This window comes from Ascidiella aspersa, chromosome 3, assembly GCF_963924565.1.
Source record: "Ascidiella aspersa chromosome 3, kaAscAspe10.2, whole genome shotgun sequence".
Classification (NCBI taxonomy): domain Eukaryota; kingdom Metazoa; phylum Chordata; class Ascidiacea; order Phlebobranchia; family Ascidiidae; genus Ascidiella; species Ascidiella aspersa.
Window position 1 is genome coordinate 11,368,611 of NC_139449.1, and position 20,533 is coordinate 11,389,143.

Consider the following 20,533-nt stretch of genomic DNA (forward strand, 5'->3'; position numbering starts at 1 on the left):
ACCAACTTCCAATCAGTTATATCTAGAATTATGTTAAGGTTTACAATTTGAGCGGAATCGAAATAACATAAGAGTAGAAAAAGCAAATGAATAACTTCAGCCTTTGAAAAAGATCTCCCCGTCGGGGAATCGAACCCCGGTCTCCCGCGTGACAGGCGGGGATACTGACCACTATACTAACGAGGAAGACGTGACAGGGTAGCATACCTATATTGGCTGGTGTTATTTCGCGTTTTGAATAATAAAAAAGAAAAAAAAAGCTTCTGAGATTTGGAATGTCACATTTACAAATTAATATATCATATCAACTCTATCCATATTTTTGTTAACAATTGTATGGTTTACTAATCGAACCGTGTTTCCTATACATCTCAGATGATGAAAATATTCAACATTAAACGTAAGACTACTTGCAAACAAATTAAATTGCATTTGAACTTTATTGATTTGTGTGTCTTTCAAAAAGAACAAGAATTGGTGATTTCAAAATAATAGCTAAACACGTTTTTGTTGAATACTGTAAAGTTGTAAAACCATCAGTGATAATTGGAAATATTATTTTAATTGGCTCGTCATTATACGTGTATATTTATCAACAAGCTTTAGATATCTCTAGTTTAACTAAGTGAAGATTTATATTCAGTTGAGTACTTATTCAAGGTACTGAAAAACTTATTTTGTATATTTGTCTTTAGTGCATCGTTTGCTTTGATGAGATTGAAACCGAAAAATACTTGATAAACTGATTAAAGAGGTAATACAGATTGTGATTAGTACATCAAAGGGACAGCCGTTCTGCAAGCGGGTGGTCAATGAATTTGAAAAAACAACACTGATAAGGTTAACAGAAAATTTCAGCAGCGCTTCATTAGACAGTTATCCTTTTTTGTTTGTAATTATCAAAATCAGCTTTGCTGCCTATAAAAATATGGAATCAACTACTTGGCTTATACTTCGTTTGACACAATTATAAAAGCGAGTTCAATTTATCGCAAGACGACTTTAGTAATAAAATGTCACCCAATGCTGTTGAGAACTGCAATGCAATCGAACTCCTGAGCATGAGTTTCTGTGAAACGCTTCACGTGTCTCCAAAGATTGAAAGATTTCATACAGCGAAACCAAGACGTAGAATGAAGAGACAATCAACCAACAGTAAACCCACTTGCATTAACAAATCTGCAACGACTAGTACAACAAGGAAACGAGCTCGAAGCGAAGAAAATGAACATGTAAACGATCGTTTGCAATGCCAACCAGAATGCCTTTTCAAAGACTATCGACAGCAAGCGAAACGTTTTAGACACGTGTCAGATATCACTGCTTGCAAAAATCCTTCTTACGCTCACCAAACAACTACAGTGCCAATTGGAAGAAGAATCAATTTCAGTAAAATATCTGATGTTGGTCCATCTTTCCCGAACCTGTCATGCTCTTCGTTGGTTACCAGTGTTCTGCGAGGTCAACATGGTCGGCGTTGTCAGCAAAACTTGCGCACGTGTGCTGTTGCATAAAATGTTGCATCATTTTATTATTTTCATTTTCTATATTAAGTATATGTTTGTTCCAACCTTTTGTATTAAAAAAAATATTATTCAGCTTTTCTTTATTGTTTTGTCTTTATATATGCGCACGTATTTATCTGTTATGTTTCAGTTTTCAAATGTTATTCATGTAATTTCATGGTTCCAAATATACAGCAAAGTTCGTGTATTTCATTCATGTTTCAACTACCAACTTCCAATCAGTTATATCTAGAATTATGTTAAGGTTTACAATTTGAGCGGAATCGAAATAACATAAGAGTAGAAAAAGCAAATGAATAACTTCAGCCTTTGAAAAAGATCTCCCCGTCGGGGAATCGAACCCCGGTCTCCCGCGTGACAGGCGGGGATACTGACCACTATACTAACGAGGAAGACGTGACAGGGTAGCATACCTATATTGGCTGGTGTTATTTCGCGTTTTGAATAATAAAAAAGAAAAAAAAAGCTTCTGAGATTTGGAATGTCACATTTACAAATTAATATATCATATCAACTCTATCCATATTTTTGTTAACAATTGTATGGTTTACTAATCGAACCGTGTTTCCTATACATCTCAGATGATGAAAATATTCAACATTAAACGTAAGACTACTTGCAAACAAATTAAATTGCATTTGAACTTTATTGATTTGTGTGTCTTTCAAAAAGAACAAGAATTGGTGATTTCAAAATAATAGCTAAACACGTTTTTGTTGAATACTGTAAAGTTGTAAAACCATCAGTGATAATTGGAAATATTATTTTAATTGGCTCGTCATTATACGTGTATATTTATCAACAAGCTTTAGATATCTCTAGTTTAACTAAGTGAAGATTTATATTCAGTTGAGTACTTATTCAAGGTACTGAAAAACTTATTTTGTATATTTGTCTTTAGTGCATCGTTTGCTTTGATGAGATTGAAACCGAAAAATACTTGATAAACTGATTAAAGAGGTAATACAGATTGTGATTAGTACATCAAAGGGACAGCCGTTCTGCAAGCGGGTGGTCAATGAATTTGAAAAAACAACACTGATAAGGTTAACAGAAAATTTCAGCAGCGCTTCATTAGACAGTTATCCTTTTTTGTTTGTAATTATCAAAATCAGCTTTGCTGCCTATAAAAATATGGAATCAACTACTTGGCTTATACTTCGTTTGACACAATTATAAAAGCGAGTTCAATTTATCGCAAGACGACTTTAGTAATAAAATGTCACCCAATGCTGTTGAGAACTGCAATGCAATCGAACTCCTGAGCATGAGTTTCTGTGAAACGCTTCACGTGTCTCCAAAGATTGAAAGATTTCATACAGCGAAACCAAGACGTAGAATGAAGAGACAATCAACCAACAGTAAACCCACTTGCATTAACAAATCTGCAACGACTAGTACAACAAGGAAACGAGCTCGAAGCGAAGAAAATGAACATGTAAACGATCGTTTGCAATGCCAACCAGAATGCCTTTTCAAAGACTATCGACAGCAAGCGAAACGTTTTAGACACGTGTCAGATATCACTGCTTGCAAAAATCCTTCTTACGCTCACCAAACAACTACAGTGCCAATTGGAAGAAGAATCAATTTCAGTAAAATATCTGATGTTGGTCCATCTTTCCCGAACCTGTCATGCTCTTCGTTGGTTACCAGTGTTCTGCGAGGTCAACATGGTCGGCGTTGTCAGCAAAACTTGCGCACGTGTGCTGTTGCATAAAATGTTGCATCATTTTATTATTTTCATTTTCTATATTAAGTATATGTTTGTTCCAACCTTTTGTATTAAAAAAAATATTATTCAGCTTTTCTTTATTGTTTTGTCTTTATATATGCGCACGTATTTATCTGTTATGTTTCAGTTTTCAAATGTTATTCATGTAATTTCATGGTTCCAAATATACAGCAAAGTTCGTGTATTTCATTCATGTTTCAACTACCAACTTCCAATCAGTTATATCTAGAATTATGTTAAGGTTTACAATTTGAGCGGAATCGAAATAACATAAGAGTAGAAAAAGCAAATGAATAACTTCAGCCTTTGAAAAAGATCTCCCCGTCGGGGAATCGAACCCCGGTCTCCCGCGTGACAGGCGGGGATACTGACCACTATACTAACGAGGAAGACGTGACAGGGTAGCATACCTATATTGGCTGGTGTTATTTCGCGTTTTGAATAATAAGAAAGAAAAAAAAAAGCTTCTGAGATTTGGAATGTCACATTTACAAATTAATATATCATATCAACTCTATCCATATTTTTGTTAACAATTGTATGGTTTACTAATCGAACCGTGTTTCCTATACATCTCAGATGATAGAAATATTCAACATTAAACGTAAGACCACTTGCAAACAAATTAAATTGCATTTGAACTTTATTGATTTGTGTGTCTTTCAAAAAGAACAAGAATTGGTGATTTCAAAATAATAGCTAAACACATTTTTGTTGAATACTGTAAAGTTGTAAAACCATCAGTGATAATTGGAAATATTATTTTAATTGGCTCGTCATTATACGTGTATATTTATCAACAAGCTTTAGATATCTCTAGTTTAACTAAGTGAAGATTTATATTCAGTTGAGTACTTATTCAAGGTACTGAAAAACTTATTTTGTATATTTGTCTTTAGTGCATCGTTTGCTTTGATGAGATTGAAACCAAAAAATACTTGATAAACTGATTAAAGAGGTAATAAAGATTGTGATTAGTACATCAAAGGGACAGCCGCTCTGCAAGCGGGTAGTCAATGAATTTGAAAAAACAACACTGATAAGGGTAACAGAAAATTTCAGCAGCGCTTCATTAGACAGTTCTCCTTTTTTGTTTGTAATTATCAAAATCAGCTTTGCTGCCTATAAAAATATGGAATCAACTACTTGGCTTATACGTCGTTTGACACAATTATAAAAGCGAGTTCAATTTATCGCAAGACGACTTTAGTAATAAAATGTCACCCAATGCTTTTGAGAACTGCAATGCAATCGGACTCCTGAGCATGAGTTTCTGTGAAACGCTTCACGTGTCTCCAAAGATTGAAAGATTTCATACAGCGAAACCAAGACGTAGAATGAAGAGACAATCAACCAACAGTAAACCCACTTGCATTAACAAATCTGCAACGACTAGTACAACAAGGAAACGAGCTCGAAGCGAAGAAAATGAACATGTAAACGATCGTTTGCAATGCCAACCAGAATGCCTTTTCAAAGACTATCGACAGCAAGCGAAACGTTTTAGACACGTGTCAGATATCACTGCTTGCAAAAATCCTTCTTACGCTCACCAAACAACTACAGTGCCAATTGGAAGAAGAATCAATTTCAGTAAAATATCTGATGTTGGTCCATCTTTCCCGAACCTGTCATGCTCTTCGTTGGTTACCAGTGTTCTGCGAGGTCAACATGGTCGGCGTTGTCAGCAAAACTTGCGCACGTGTGCTGTTGCATAAAATGTTGCATCATTTTATTATTTTCATTTTCTATATTAAGTATATGTTTGTTCCAACCTTTTGTATTAAAAAAAATATTATTCAGCTTTTCTTTATTGTTTTGTCTTTATATATGCGCACGTATTTATCTGTTTTGTTTCAGTTTTCAAATGTTATTCATGTAATTTCATGGTTCCAAATATACAGCAAAGTTCGTGTATTTCATTCATGTTTCAACTACCAACTTCCAATCAGTTATATCTAGAATTATGTTAAGGTTTACAATTTGAGCGGAATCGAAATAACATAAGAGTAGAAAAAGCAAATGAATAACTTCAGCCTTTGAAAAAGATCTCCCCGTCGGGGAATCGAACCCCGGTCTCCCGCGTGACAGGCGGGGATACTGACCACTATACTAACGAGGAAGACGTGACAGGGTAGCATACCTATATTGGCTGGTGTTATTTCGCGTTTTGAATAATAAGAAAGAAAAAAAAAGCTTCTGAGATTTGGAATGTCACATTTACAAATTAATATATCATATCAACTCTATCCATATTTTTGTTAACAATTGTATGGTTTACTAATCGAACCGTGTTTCCTATACATCTCAGATGATAGAAATATTCAACATTAAACGTAAGACCACTTGCAAACAAATTAAATTGCATTTGAACTTTATTGATTTGTGTGTCTTTCAAAAAGAACAAGAATTGGTGATTTCAAAATAATAGCTAAACACATTTTTGTTGAATACTGTAAAGTTGTAAAACCATCAGTGATAATTGGAAATATTATTTTAATTGGCTCGTCATTATACGTGTATATTTATCACCAAGCTTTAGATATCTCTAGTTTAACTAAATGAAGATTTATATTCAGTTGAGTACTTATTCAAGGTACTGAAAAACTTATTTTGTATATTTGTCTTTAGTGCATCGTTTGCTTTGATGAGATTGAAACCGAAAAATACTTGATAAACTGATTAAAGAGGTAATACAGATTGTGATTAGTACATCAAAGGGACAGCCGTTCTGCAAGCGGGTGGTCAATGAATTTGAAAAAACAACACTGATAAGGTTAACAGAAAATTTCAGCAGCGCTTCATTAGACAGTTCTCCTTTTTTCTTTGTAATTATCAAAATCAGCTTTGCTGCCTATATAAATACGGAATCAACTACTTGGCTTATACTTCGTTTGACACAATTATAAAAGCGAGTTCAATTTATCGCAAGACGACTTTAGTAATAAAATGTCACCCAATGCTGTTGAGAACTGCAATGCAATCGGACTCCTGAGCATGAGTTTCTGTGAAACGCTTCAAGTGTCTCCAAAGATTGAAAGATTTCATACAGCGAAACCAAGACGTAGAATGAAGAGACAATCAACCAACAGTAAACCCACTTGCATTAACAAATCTGCAACGGCTAGTACAACAAGGAAACGAGCTCGAAGCGAGGACTATTAACATGTAAACGATCGTTTGCAATGCCAACCAGAATGCCTTTTCAAAGACTATCGACAGCAAGCGAAACGTTTTAGACACGTGTCAGATATCACTGCTTGCAAAAATCCTTCTTACGCTCACCAAACAACTACAGTGCCAATTGGAAGAAGAATCAATTTCAGTAAAATATCTGATGTTGGTCTATCTTTCCCGAACCTGTCATGCTCTTCGTTGGTTACCAGTGTTCTGCGAGGTCAACATGGTCGGCGTTGTCAGCAAAACTTGCGCACGTGTGCTGTTGCATAAAATGTTGCATCATTTTATTATTTTCATTTTCTATATTAAGTATATGTTTGTTCCAACCTTTTGTATTAAAAAAAATATTATTCAGCTTTTCTTTATTGTTTTGTCTTTATATATGCGCACGTATTTATCTGTTATGTTTCAGTTTTCAAATGTTATTCATGTAATTTCATGGTTCCAAATATACAGCAAACTTCGTGTATTTCATTCATGTTTCAACTACCAACTTCCAATCAGTTATATCTAGAATTATGTTAAGGTTTACAATTTGAGCGGAATCGAAATAACATAAGAGTAGAAAAAGCAAATGAATAACTTCAGCCTTTGAAAAAGATCTCCCCGTCGGGGAATCGAACCCCGGTCTCACGCGTGACAGGCGGGGATACTGACCACTATACTAACGAGGAAGACGTGACATGGTAGCATACCTATATTGGCTGGTGTTATTTCGCGTTTTGAATAATAAGAAAGAAAAAAAAAGCTCTTGAGATTTGGAATGTCACATTTACAAATTAATATATCATATCAACTCTATCCATATTTTTGTTAACAATTGTATGGTTTACTAATCGAACCGTGTTTCCTATACATCTCAGATGATGAAAATATTCAACATTAAACGTAAGACTACTTGCAAACAAATTAAATTGCATTTGAACTTTATTGATTTGTGTGTCTTTCAAAAAGAACAAGAATTGGTGATTTCAAAATAATAGCTAAACACATTTTTGTTGAATACTGTAAAGTTGTAAAACCATCAGTGATAATTGGAAATATTATTTTAATTGGCTCGTCATTATACGTGTATATTTATCAACAAGCTTTAGATATCTCTAGTTTAACTAAGTGAAGATTTATATTCAGTTGAGTACTTATTCAAGGTACTGAAAAACTTATTTTGTATATTTGTCTTTAGTGCATCGTTTGCTTTGATGAGATTGAAACCGAAAAATACTTGATAAACTGATTAAAGAGGTAATACAGATTGTGATTAGTACATCAAAGGGACAGCCGTTCTGCAAGCGGGTGGTCAATGAATTTGAAAAAACAACACTGATAAGGTTAACAGAAAATTTCAGCAGCGCTTCATTAGACAGTTCTCCTTTTTTGTTTGTAATTATCAAAATCAGCTTTGCTGCCTATAAAAATATGGAATCAACTACTTGGCTTATACTTCGTTTGACACAATTATAAAAGCGAGTTCAATTTATCGCAAGACGACTTTAGTAATAAAATGTCACCCAATGCTGTTGAGAACTGCAATGCAAACGGACTCCTGAGCATGAGTTTCTGTGAAACGCTTCACGTGTCTCCAAAGATTGAAAGATTTCATACAGCGAAACCAAGACGTAGAATGAAGAGACAATCAACCAACAGTAAACCCACTTGCATTAACAAATCTGCAACGACTAGTACAACAAGGAAACGAGCTCGAAGCGAAGAAAATGAACATGTAAACGATCGTTTGCAATGCCAACCAGAATGCCTTTTCAAAGACTATCGACAGCAAGCGAAACGTTTTAGACACGTGTCAGATATCACTGCTTGCAAAAATCCTTCTTACGCTCACCAAACAACTACAGTGCCAATTGGAAGAAGAATCAATTTCAGTAAAATATCTGATGTTGGTCCATCTTTCCCGAACCTGTCATGCTCTTCGTTGGTTACCAGTGTTCTGCGAGGTCAACATGGTCGGCGTTGTCAGCAAAACTTGCGCACGTGTGCTGTTGCATAAAATGTTGCATCATTTTATTATTTTCATTTTCTATATTAAGTATATGTTTGTTCCAACCTTTTGTATTAAAAAAAATATTATTCAGCTTTTCTTTATTGTTTTGTCTTTATATATGCGCACGTATTTATCTGTTATGTTTCAGTTTTCAAATGTTATTCATGTAATTTCATGGTTCCAAATATACAGCAAAGTTCGTGTATTTCATTCATGTTTCAACTACCAACTTCCAATCAGTTATATCTAGAATTATGTTAAGGTTTACAATTTGAGCGGAATCGAAATAACATAAGAGTAGAAAAAGCAAATGAATAACTTCAGCCTTTGAAAAAGATCTCCCCGTCGGGGAATCGAACCCCGGTCTCCCGCGTGACAGGCGGGGATACTGACCACTATACTAACGAGGAAGACGTGACAGGGTAGCATACCTATATTGGCTGGTGTTATTTCGCGTTTTGAATAATAAAAAAGAAAAAAAAAGCTTCTGAGATTTGGAATGTCACATTTACAAATTAATATATCATATCAACTCTATCCATATTTTTGTTAACAATTGTATGGTTTACTAATCGAACCGTGTTTCCTATACATCTCAGATGATGAAAATATTCAACATTAAACGTAAGACTACTTGCAAACAAATTAAATTGCATTTGAACTTTATTGATTTGTGTGTCTTTCAAAAAGAACAAGAATTGGTGATTTCAAAATAATAGCTAAACACATTTTTGTTGAATACTGTAAAGTTGTAAAACCATCAGTGATAATTGGAAATATTATTTTAATTGGCTCGTCATTATACGTGTATATTTATCAACAAGCTTTAGATATCTCTAGTTCAACTAAATGAAGATTTATATTCAGTTGAGTACTTATTCAAGGTACTGAAAAACTTATTTTGTATATTTGTCTTTAGTGCATCGTTTGCTTTGATGAGATTGAAACCGAAAAATACTTGATAAACTGATTAAAGAGGTAATACAGATTGTGATTAGTACATCAAAGGGACAGCCGTTCTGCAAGCGGGTGGTCAATGAATTTGAAAAAACAACACTGATAAGGTTAACAGAAAATTTCAGCAGCGCTTCATTAGACAGTTCTCCTTTTTTGTTTGTAATTATCAAAATCAGCTTTGCTGCCTATAAAAATATGGAATCAACTACTTGGCTTATACTTCGTTTGACACAATTATAAAAGCGAGTTCAATTTATCGCAAGACGACTTTAGTAATAAAATGTCACCCAATGCTGTTGAGAACTGCAATGCAATCGGACTCCTGAGCATGAGTTTCTGTGAAACGCTTCACGTGTCTCCAAAGATTGAAAGATTTCATACAGCGAAACCAAGACGTAGAATGAAGAGACAATCAACCAACAGTAAACCCACTTGCATTAACAAATCTGCAACGACTAGTACAACAAGGAAACGAGCTCGAAGCGAAGAAAATGAACATGTAAACGATCGTTTGCAATGCCAACCAGAATGCCTTTTCAAAGACTATCGACAGCAAGCGAAACGTTTTAGACACGTGTCAGATATCACTGCTTGCAAAAATCCTTCTTACGCTCACCAAACAACTACAGTGCCAATTGGAAGAAGAATCAATTTCAGTAAAATATCTGATGTTGGTCCATCTTTCCCGAACCTGTCATGCTCTTCGTTGGTTACCAGTGTTCTGCGAGGTCAACATGGTCGGCGTTGTCAGCAAAACTTGCGCACGTGTGCTGTTGCATAAAATGTTGCATCATTTTATTATTTTCATTTTCTATATTAAGTATATGTTTGTTCCAACCTTTTGTATTAAAAAAAATATTATTCAGCTTTTCTTTATTGTTTTGTCTTTATATATGCGCACGTATTTATCTGTTATGTTTCAGTTTTCAAATGTTATTCATGTAATTTCATGGTTCCAAATATACAGCAAAGTTCGTGTATTTCATTCATGTTTCAACTACCAACTTCCAATCAGTTATATCTAGAATTATGTTAAGGTTTACAATTTGAGCGGAATCGAAATAACATAAGAGTAGAAAAAGCAAATGAATAACTTCAGCCTTTGAAAAAGATCTCCCCGTCGGGGAATCGAACCCCGGTCTCCCGCGTGACAGGCGGGGATACTGACCACTATACTAACGAGGAAGACATGACAGGGTAGCATACCTATATTGGCTGGTGTTATTTCGCGTTTTGAATAATAAAAAAGAAAAAAAAAGCTTCTGAGATTTGGAATGTCACATTTACAAATTAATATATCATATCAACTCTATCCATATTTTTGTTAACAATTGTATGGTTTACTAATCGAACCGTGTTTCCTATACATCTCAGATGATGAAAATATTCAACATTAAACGTAAGACTACTTGCAAACAAATTAAATTGCATTTGAACTTTATTGATTTGTGTGTCTTTCAAAAAGAACAAGAATTGGTGATTTCAAAATAATAGCTAAACACATTTTTGTTGAATACTGTAAAGTTGTAAAACCATCAGTGATAATTGGAAATATTATTTTAATTGGCTCGTCATTATACGTGTATATTTATCAACAAGCTTTAGATATCTCTAGTTCAACTAAATGAAGATTTATATTCAGTTGAGTACTTATTCAAGGTACTGAAAAACTTATTTTGTATATTTGTCTTTAGTGCATCGTTTGCTTTGATGAGATTGAAACCGAAAAATACTTGATAAACTGATTAAAGAGGTAATACAGATTGTGATTAGTACATCAAAGGGACAGCCGTTCTGCAAGCGGGTGGTCAATGAATTTGAAAAAACAACACTGATAAGGTTAACAGAAAATTTCAGCAGCGCTTCATTAGACAGTTCTCCTTTTTTCTTTGTAATTATCAAAATCAGCTTTGCTGCCTATATAAATACGGAATCAACTACTTGGCTTATACTTCGTTTGACACAATTATAAAAGCGAGTTCAATTTATCGCAAGACGACTTTAGTAATAAAATGTCACCCAATGCTGTTGAGAACTGCAATGCAATCGGACTCCTGAGCATGAGTTTCTGTGAAACGCTTCAAGTGTCTCCAAAGATTGAAAGATTTCATACAGCGAAACCAAGACGTAGAATGAAGAGACAATCAACCAACAGTAAACCCACTTGCATTAACAAATCTGCAACGACTAGTACAACAAGGAAACGAGCTCGAAGCGAGGACTATTAACATGTAAACGATCGTTTGCAATGCCAACCAGAATGCCTTTTCAAAGACTATCGACAGCAAGCGAAACGTTTTAGACACGTGTCAGATATCACTGCTTGCAAAAATCCTTCTTACGCTCACCAAACAACTACAGTGCCAATTGGAAGAAGAATCAATTTCAGTAAAATATCTGATGTTGGTCTATCTTTCCCGAACCTGTCATGCTCTTCGTTGGTTACCAGTGTTCTGCGAGGTCAACATGGTCGGCGTTGTCAGCAAAACTTGCGCACGTGTGCTGTTGCATAAAATGTTGCATCATTTTATTATTTTCATTTTCTATATTAAGTATATGTTTGTTCCAACCTTTTGTATTAAAAAAAGTATTATTCAGCTTTTCTTTATTGTTTTGTCTTTATATATGCGCACGTATTTATCTGTTATGTTTCAGTTTTCAAATGTTATTCATGTAATTTCATGGTTCCAAATATACAGCAAAGTTCGTGTATTTCATTCATGTTTCAACTACCAACTTCCAATCAGTTATGTCTAGAATTATGTTAAGGTTTACAATTTGAGCGGAATCGAAATAACATAAGAGTAGAAAAAGCAAATGAATAACTTCAGCCTTTGAAAAAGATCTCCCCGGCGGGGAATCGAACCCCGGTCTCCCGCGTGACAGGCGGGGATACTGACCACTATACTAACGAGGAAGACGTGACAGGGTAGCATACCTATATTGGCTGGTGTTATTTCGCGTTTTGAATAATAAGAAAGAAAAAAAAAGCTTCTGAGATTTGGAATGTCACATTTACAAATTAATATATCATATCAACTCTATCCATATTTTTGTTAACAATTGTATGGTTTACTAATCGAACCGTGTTTCCTATACATCTCAGATGATAGAAATATTCAACATTAAACGTAAGACCACTTGCAAACAAATTAAATTGCATTTGAACTTTATTGATTTGTGTGTCTTTCAAAAAGAACAAGAATTTGTGATTTCAAAATAATAGCTAAACACATTTTTGTTGAATACTGTAAAGTTGTAAAACCATCAGTGATAATTGGAAATATTATTTTAATTGGCTCGTCATTATACGTGTATATTTATCAACAAGCTTTAGATATCTCTAGTTTAACTAAGTGAAGATTTATATTCAGTTGAGTACTTATTCAAGGTACTGAAAAACTTATTTTGTATATTTGTCTTTAGTGCATCGTTTGCTTTGATGAGATTGAAACCGAAAAATACTTGATAAACTGATTAAAGAGGTAATACAGATTGTGATTAGTACATCAAAGGGACAGCCGTTCTGCAAGCGGGTGGTCAATGAATTTGAAAAAACAACACTGATAAGGTTAACAGAAAATTTCAGCAGCGCTTCATTAGACAGTTCTCCTTTTTTCTTTGTAATTATCAAAATCAGCTTTGCTGCCTATATAAATACGGAATCAACTACTTGGCTTATACTTCGTTTGACACAATTATAAAAGCGAGTTCAATTTATCGCAAGACGACTTTAGTAATAAAATGTCACCCAATGCTGTTGAGAACTGCAATGCAATCGGACTCCTGAGCATGAGTTTCTGTGAAACGCTTCACGTGTCTCCAAAGATTGAAATATTTCATACAGCGAAACCAAGACGTAGAATGAAGAGACAATCAACCAACAGTAAACCCACTTGCATTAACAAATCTGCAACGACTAGTACAACAAGGAAACGAGCTCGAAGCGAAGAAAATGAACATGTAAACGATCGTTTGCAATGCCAACCAGAATGCCTTTTCAAAGACTATCGACAGCAAGCGAAACGTTTTAGACACGTGTCAGATATCACTGCTTGCAAAAATCCTTCGTACGCTCACCAAACAACTACAGTGCCAATTGGAAGAAGAATCAATTTCAGTAAAATATCTGATGTTGGTCCATCTTTCCCGAACCTGTCATGCTCTTCGTTGGTTACCAGTGTTCTGCGAGGTCAACATGGTCGGCGTTGTCAGCAAAACTTGCGCACGTGTGCTGTTGCATAAAATGTTGCATCATTTTATTATTTTCATTTTCTATATTAAGTATATGTTTGTTCCAACCTTTTGTATTAAAAAAAATATTATTCAGCTTTTCTTTATTGTTTTGTCTTTATATATGCGCACGTATTTATCTGTTATGTTTCAGTTTTCAAATGTTATTCATGTAATTTCATGGTTCCAAATATACAGCAAAGTTCGTGTATTTCATTCATGTTTCAACTACCAACTTCCAATCAGTTATATCTAGAATTATGTTAAGGTTTACAATTTGAGCGGAATCGAAATAACATAAGAGTAGAAAAAGCAAATGAATAACTTCAGCCTTTGAAAAAGATCTCCCCGTCGGGGAATCGAATCCCGGTCTCCCGCGTGACAGGCGGGGATACTGACCACTATACTAACGAGGAAGACGTGACAGGGTAGCATACCTATATTGGCTGGTGTTATTTCGCGTTTTGAATAATAAAAAAGAAAAAAAAAAGCTTCTGAGATTTGGAATGTCACATTTACAAATTAATATATCATATCAACTCTATCCATATTTTTGTTAACAATTGTATGGTTTACTAATCGAACCGTGTTTCCTATACATCTCAGATGATAGAAATATTCAACATTAAACGTAAGACCACTTGCAAACAAATTAAATTGCATTTGAACTTTATTGATTTGTGTGTCTTTCAAAAAGAACAAGAATTGGTGATTTCAAAATAATAGCTAAACACATTTTTGTTGAATACTGTAAAGTTGTAAAACCATCAGTGATAATTGGAAATATTATTTTAATTGGCTCGTCATTATACGTGTATATTTATCAACAAGCTTTAGATATCTCTAGTTTAACTAAGTGAAGATTTATATTCAGTTGAGTACTTATTCAAGGTACTGAAAAACTTATTTTGTATATTTGTCTTTAGTGCATCGTTTGCTTAGATGAGATTGAAACCGAAAAATACTTGATAAACTGATTAAAGAGGTAATACAGATTGTGATTAGTACATCAAAGGGACAGCCGTTTTGCAAGCGGGTGGTCAATGAATTTGAAAAAACAACACTGATAAGGTTAACAGAAAATTTCAGCAGCGCTTCATTAGACAGTTCTCCTTTTTTCTTTGTAATTATCAAAATCAGCTTTGCTGCCTATATAAATACGGAATCAACTACTTGGCTTATACTTCGTTTGACACAATTATAAAAGCGAGTTCAATTTATCGCAAGACGACTTTAGTAATAAAATGTCACCCAATGCTGTTGAGAACTGCAATGCAATCGGACTCCTGAGCATGAGTTTCTGTGAAACGCTTCAAGTGTCTCCAAAGATTGAAAGATTTCATACAGCGAAACCAAGACGTAGAATGAAGAGACAATCAACCAACAGTAAACCCACTTGCATTAACAAATCTGCAACGACTAGTACAACAAGGAAACGAGCTCGAAGCGAGGACTATTAACATGTAAACGATCGTTTGCAATGCCAACCAGAATGCCTTTTCAAAGACTATCGACAGCAAGCGAAACGTTTTAGACACGTGTCAGATATCACTGCTTGCAAAAATCCTTCTTACGCTCACCAAACAACTACAGTGCCAATTGGAAGAAGAATCAATTTCAGTAAAATATCTGATGTTGGTCCATCTTTCCCGAACCTGTCATGCTCTTCGTTGGTTACCAGCGTTCTGCGAGGTCAACATGGTCGGCGTTGTCAGCAAAACTTGCGCACGTGTGCTGTTGCATAAAATGTTGCATCATTTTATTATTTTCATTTTCTATATTAAGTATATGTTTGTTCCAACCTTTTGTATTAAAAAAAATATTATTCAGCTTTTCTTTATTGTTTTGTCTTTATATATGCGCACGTATTTATCTGTTATGTTTCAGTTTTCAAATGTTATTCATGTAATTTCATGGTTCCAAATATACAGCAAAGTTCGTGTATTTCATTCATGTTTCAACTACCAACTTCCAATCAGTTATATCTAGAATTATGTTAAGGTTTACAATTTGAGCGGAATCGAAATAACATAAGAGTAGAAAAAGCAAATGAATAACTTCAGCCTTTGAAAAAGATCTCCCCGTCGGGGAATCGAACCCCGGTCTCCCGCGTGACAGGCGGGGATACTGACTACTATACTAACGAGGAAGACGTGACATGGTAGCATACCTATATTGGCTGGTGTTATTTCGCGTTTTGAATAATAAAAAAGAAAAAAAAAGCTTCTGAGATTTGGAATGTCACATTTACAAATTAATATATCATATCAACTCTATCCATATTTTTGTTAACAATTGTATGGTTTACTAATCGAACCGTGTTTCCTATACATCTCAGATGATAGAAATATTCAACATTAAACGTAAGACCACTTGCAAACAAATTAAATTGCATTTGAACTTTATTGATTTGTGTGTCTTTCAAAAAGAACAAGAATTGATGATTTCAAAATAATAGCTAAACACATTTTTGTTGAATACTGTAAAGTTGTAAAACCATCAGTGATAATTGGAAATATTATTTTAATTGGCTGGTCATTATACGTGTATATTTATCAACAAGCTTTAGATATCTCTAGTTTAACTAAGTGAAGATTTATATTCAGTTGAGTACTTATTCAAGGTACTGAAAAACTTATTTTGTATATTTGTCTTTAGTGCATCGTTTGCTTTGATGAGATTGAAACCGAAAAATACTTGATAAACTGATTAAAGAGGTAATACAGATTGTGATTAGTACATCAAAGGGACAGCCGTTCTGCAAGCGGGTGGTCAATGAATTTGAAAAAACAACACTGATAAGGTTAACAGAAAATTTCAGCAGCGCTTCATTAGACAGTTCTCCTTTTTTTTTGTAATTATCAAAATCAGCTTTGCTGCCTATATAAATACGGAATCAACTACTTGGCTTATACTTCGTTTGACACAATTATAAAAGCGAGTTCAATTTATCGCAAGACGACTTTAGTAATAAAATGTCACCCAATGCTGTTGAGAACTGCAATGCAATCGGACTCCTGAGCATGAGTTTCTGTGAAACGCTTCACGTGTCTCCAAAGATTGAACGATTTCATACAGCGAAACCAAGACGTAGAATGAAGAGACAATCAACCAACAGTAAACCCACTTGCATTAACAAATCTGCAACGACTAGTACAACAAGGAAACGAGCTCGAAGCGAGGACTATTAACATGTAAACGATCGTTTGCAATGCCAACCAGAATGCCTTTTCAAAGACTATCGACAGCAAGCGAAACGTTTTAGACACGTGTCAGATATCACTGCTTGCAAAAATCCTTCTTACGCTCACCAAACAACTACAGTGCCAATTGGAAGAAGAATCAATTTCAGTAAAATATCTGATGTTGGTCCATCTTTCCCGAACCTGTCATGCTCTTCGTTGGTTACCAGCGTTCTGCGAGGTCAACATGGTCGGCGTTGTCAGCAAAACTTGCGCACGTGTGCTGTTGCATAAAATGTTGCATCATTTTATTATTTTCATTTTCTATATTAAGTATATGTTTGTTCCAACCTTTTGTATTAAAAAAAATATTATTCAGCTTTTCTTTATTGTTTTGTCTTTATATATGCGCACGTATTTATCTGTTATGTTTCAGTTTTCAAATGTTATTCATGTAATTTCATGGTTCCAAATATACAGCAAAGTTCGTGTATTTCATTCATGTTTCAACTACCAACTTCCAATCAGTTATATCTAGAATTATGTTAAGGTTTACAATTTGAGCGGAATCGAAATAACATAAGAGTAGAAAAAGCAAATGAATAACTTCAGCCTTTGAAAAAGATCTCCCCGTCGGGGAATCGAACCCCGGTCTCCCGCGTGACAGGCGGGGATACTGACCACTATAATAACGAGGAAGACGTGACATGGTAGCATACCTATATTGGCTGGTGTTATTTCGCGTTTTGAATAATAAAAAAGAAAAAAAAAGCTTCTGAGATTTGGAATGTCACATTTACAAATTAATATATCATATCAACTCTATCCATATTTTTGTTAACAATTGTATGGTTTACTAATCGAACCGTGTTTCCTATACATCTCAGATGATAGAAATATTCAACATTAAACGTAAGACCACTTGCAAACAAATTAAATTGCATTTGAACTTTATTGATTTGTGTGTCTTTCAAAAAGAACAAGAATTGGTGATTTCAAAATAATAGCTAAACACATTTTTGTTGAATACTGTAAAGTTGTAAAACCATCAGTGATAATTGGAATTATTATTTTAATTGGCTGGTCATTATACGTGTATATTTATCAACAAGCTTTAGATATCTCTAGTTTAACTAAGTGAAGATTTATATTCAGTTGAGTACTTATTCAAGGTACTGAAAAACTTATTTTGTATATTTGTCTTTAGTGCATCGTTTGCTTTGATGAGATTGAAACCGAAAAATACTTGATAAACTGATTAAAGAGGTAATACAGATTGTGATTAGTACATCAAAGGGACAGCCGTTCTGCAAGCGGGTGGTCAATGAATTTGAAAAAACAACACTGATAAGGTTAACAGAAAATTTCAGCAGCGCTTCATTAGACAGTTCTCCTTTTTTTTTGTAATTATCAAAATCAGCTTTGCTGCCTATATAAATACGGAATCAACTACTTGGCTTATACTTCGTTTGACACAATTATAAAAGCGAGTTCAATTTATCGCAAGACGACTTTAGTAATAAAATGTCACCCAATGCTGTTGAGAACTGCAATGCAATCGGACTCCTGAGCATGAGTTTCTGTGAAACGCTTCACGTGTCTCCAAAGATTGAACGATTTCATACAGCGAAACCAAGACGTAGAATGAAGAGACAATCAACCAACAGTAAACCCACTTGCATTAACAAATCTGCAACGACTAGTACAACAAGGAAACGAGCTCGAAGCGAAGAAAATGAACATGTAAACGATCGTTTGCAATGCCAACCAGAATGCCTTTTCAAAGACTATCGACAGCAAGCGAAACGTTTTAGACACGTGTCAGATATCACTGCTTGCAAAAATCCTTCTTACGCTCACTAAACAACTACAGTGCCAATTGGAAGAAGAATCAATTTCAGTAAAATATCTGATGTTGGTCCATCTTTCCCGAACCTGTCATGCTCTTCGTTGGTTACCAGCGTTCTGCGAGGTCAACATGGTCGGCGTTGTCAGCAAAACTTGCGCACGTGTGCTGTTGCATAAAATGTTGCATCATTTTATTATTTTCATTTTCTATATTAAGTATATGTTTGTTCCAACCTTTTGTATTAAAAAAAATATTATTCAGCTTTTCTTTATTGTTTTGTCTTTATATATGCGCACGTATTTATCTGTTATGTTTCAGTTTTCAAATGTTATTCATGTAATTTCATGGTTCCAAATATACAGCAAAGTTCGTGTATTTCATTCATGTTTCAACTACCAACTTCCAATCAGTTATATCTAGAATTATGTTAAGGTTTACAATTTGAGCGGAATCGAAATAACATAAGAGTAGAAAAAGCAAATGAATAACTTCAGCCTTTGAAAAAGATCTCCCCGTCGGGGAATCGAACCCCGGTCTCCCGCGTGACAGGCGGGGATACTGACCACTATACTAACGAGGAAGACGTGACAGGGTAGCATACCTATATTGGCTGGTGTTATTTCGCGTTTTGAATAATAAAAAAGAAAAAAAAAGCTTCTGAGATTTGGAATGTCACATTTACAAATTAATATATCATATCAACTCTATCCATATTTTTGTTAACAATTGTATGGTTTACTAATCGAACCGTGTTTCCTATACATCTCAGATGATAGAAATATTCAACATTAAACGTAAGACCACTTGCAAACAAATTAAATTGCATTTGAACTTTATTGATTTGTGTGTCTTTCAAAAAGAACAAGAATTGGTGATTTCAAAATAATAGCTAAACACATTTTTGTTGAATACTGTAAAGTTGTAAAACCATCAGTGATAATTGGAAATATTATTTTAATTGGCTCGTCATTATACGTGTATATTTATCAACAAGCTTTAGATATCTCTAGTTTAACTAAGTGAAGATTTATATTCAGTTGAGTACTTATTCAAGGTACTGAAAAACTTATTTTGTATATTTGTCTTTAGTGCATCGTTTGCTTTGATGAGATTGAAACCGAAAAATACTTGATAAACTGATTAAAGAGGTAATACAGATTGTGATTAGTACATCAAAGGGACAGCCGTTCTGCAAGCGGGTGGTCAATGAATTTGAAAAAACAACACTGATAAGGTTAACAGAAAATTTCAGCAGCGCTTCATTAGACAGTTCTCATTTTTTCTTTGTAATTATCAAAATCAGCTTTGCTGCCTATATAAATACGGAATCAACTACTTGGCTTATACTTCGTTTGACACAATTATAAAAGCGAGTTCAATTTATCGCAAGACGACTTTAGTAATAAAATGTCACCCAATGCTGTTGAGAACTGCAATGCAATCGGACTCCTGAGCATGAGTTTCTGTGAAACGCTTTAAGTGTCTCCAAAGATTGAAAGATTTCATACAGCGAAACCAAGACGTAGAATGAAGAGACAATCAACCAACAGTAAACCCACTTGCATTAACAAATCTGCAACGACTAGTACAACAAGGAAACGAGCTCGAAGCGAGGACTATTAACATGTAAACGATCGTTTGCAATGCCAACCAGAATGCCTTTTCAAAGACTATCGACAGCAAGCGAAACGTTTTAGACACGTGTCAGATATCACTGCTTGCAAAAATCCTTCTTACGCTCACCAAACAACTACAGTGCCAATTGGAAGAAGAATCAATTTCAGTAAAATATCTGATGTTGGTCTATCTTTCCCGAACCTGTCATGCTCTTCGTTGGTTACCAGTGTTCTGCGAGGTCAACATGGTCGGCGTTGT

The 20,533-nt window shown here is 34.6% G+C and overlaps 8 non-coding genes across 8 annotated transcripts; all 8 read right to left on the reverse strand.

Moving 5' to 3' along the window:
• Window positions 1–114: 114 nt before the first annotated feature.
• On the reverse strand, window positions 115–186 carry Trnad-guc (transfer RNA aspartic acid (anticodon GUC)). The gene has a single exon. It is a non-coding gene; the product is annotated as a tRNA-Asp (tRNA).
• A 1,660-nt stretch (window positions 187–1,846) lies between these two features.
• On the reverse strand, window positions 1,847–1,918 carry Trnad-guc (transfer RNA aspartic acid (anticodon GUC)). Its single transcript has one exon. It is a non-coding gene; the product is annotated as a tRNA-Asp (tRNA).
• A 1,660-nt stretch (window positions 1,919–3,578) lies between these two features.
• Trnad-guc (transfer RNA aspartic acid (anticodon GUC)) lies at window positions 3,579–3,650 on the reverse strand. The gene has a single exon. It is a non-coding gene; the product is annotated as a tRNA-Asp (tRNA).
• A 1,661-nt stretch (window positions 3,651–5,311) lies between these two features.
• Window positions 5,312–5,383, reverse strand: Trnad-guc (transfer RNA aspartic acid (anticodon GUC)). The gene has a single exon. It is a non-coding gene; the product is annotated as a tRNA-Asp (tRNA).
• Window positions 5,384–7,043: 1,660 nt separating this feature from the next.
• Window positions 7,044–7,115, reverse strand: Trnad-guc (transfer RNA aspartic acid (anticodon GUC)). Its single transcript has one exon. It is a non-coding gene; the product is annotated as a tRNA-Asp (tRNA).
• Window positions 7,116–8,775: 1,660 nt separating this feature from the next.
• Trnad-guc (transfer RNA aspartic acid (anticodon GUC)) lies at window positions 8,776–8,847 on the reverse strand. The gene has a single exon. It is a non-coding gene; the product is annotated as a tRNA-Asp (tRNA).
• Window positions 8,848–10,507: 1,660 nt separating this feature from the next.
• Window positions 10,508–10,579, reverse strand: Trnad-guc (transfer RNA aspartic acid (anticodon GUC)). The gene has a single exon. It is a non-coding gene; the product is annotated as a tRNA-Asp (tRNA).
• An 8,587-nt stretch (window positions 10,580–19,166) lies between these two features.
• Trnad-guc (transfer RNA aspartic acid (anticodon GUC)) lies at window positions 19,167–19,238 on the reverse strand. The gene has a single exon. It is a non-coding gene; the product is annotated as a tRNA-Asp (tRNA).
• Between the last annotated feature and the right edge of the window lie 1,295 nt (window positions 19,239–20,533).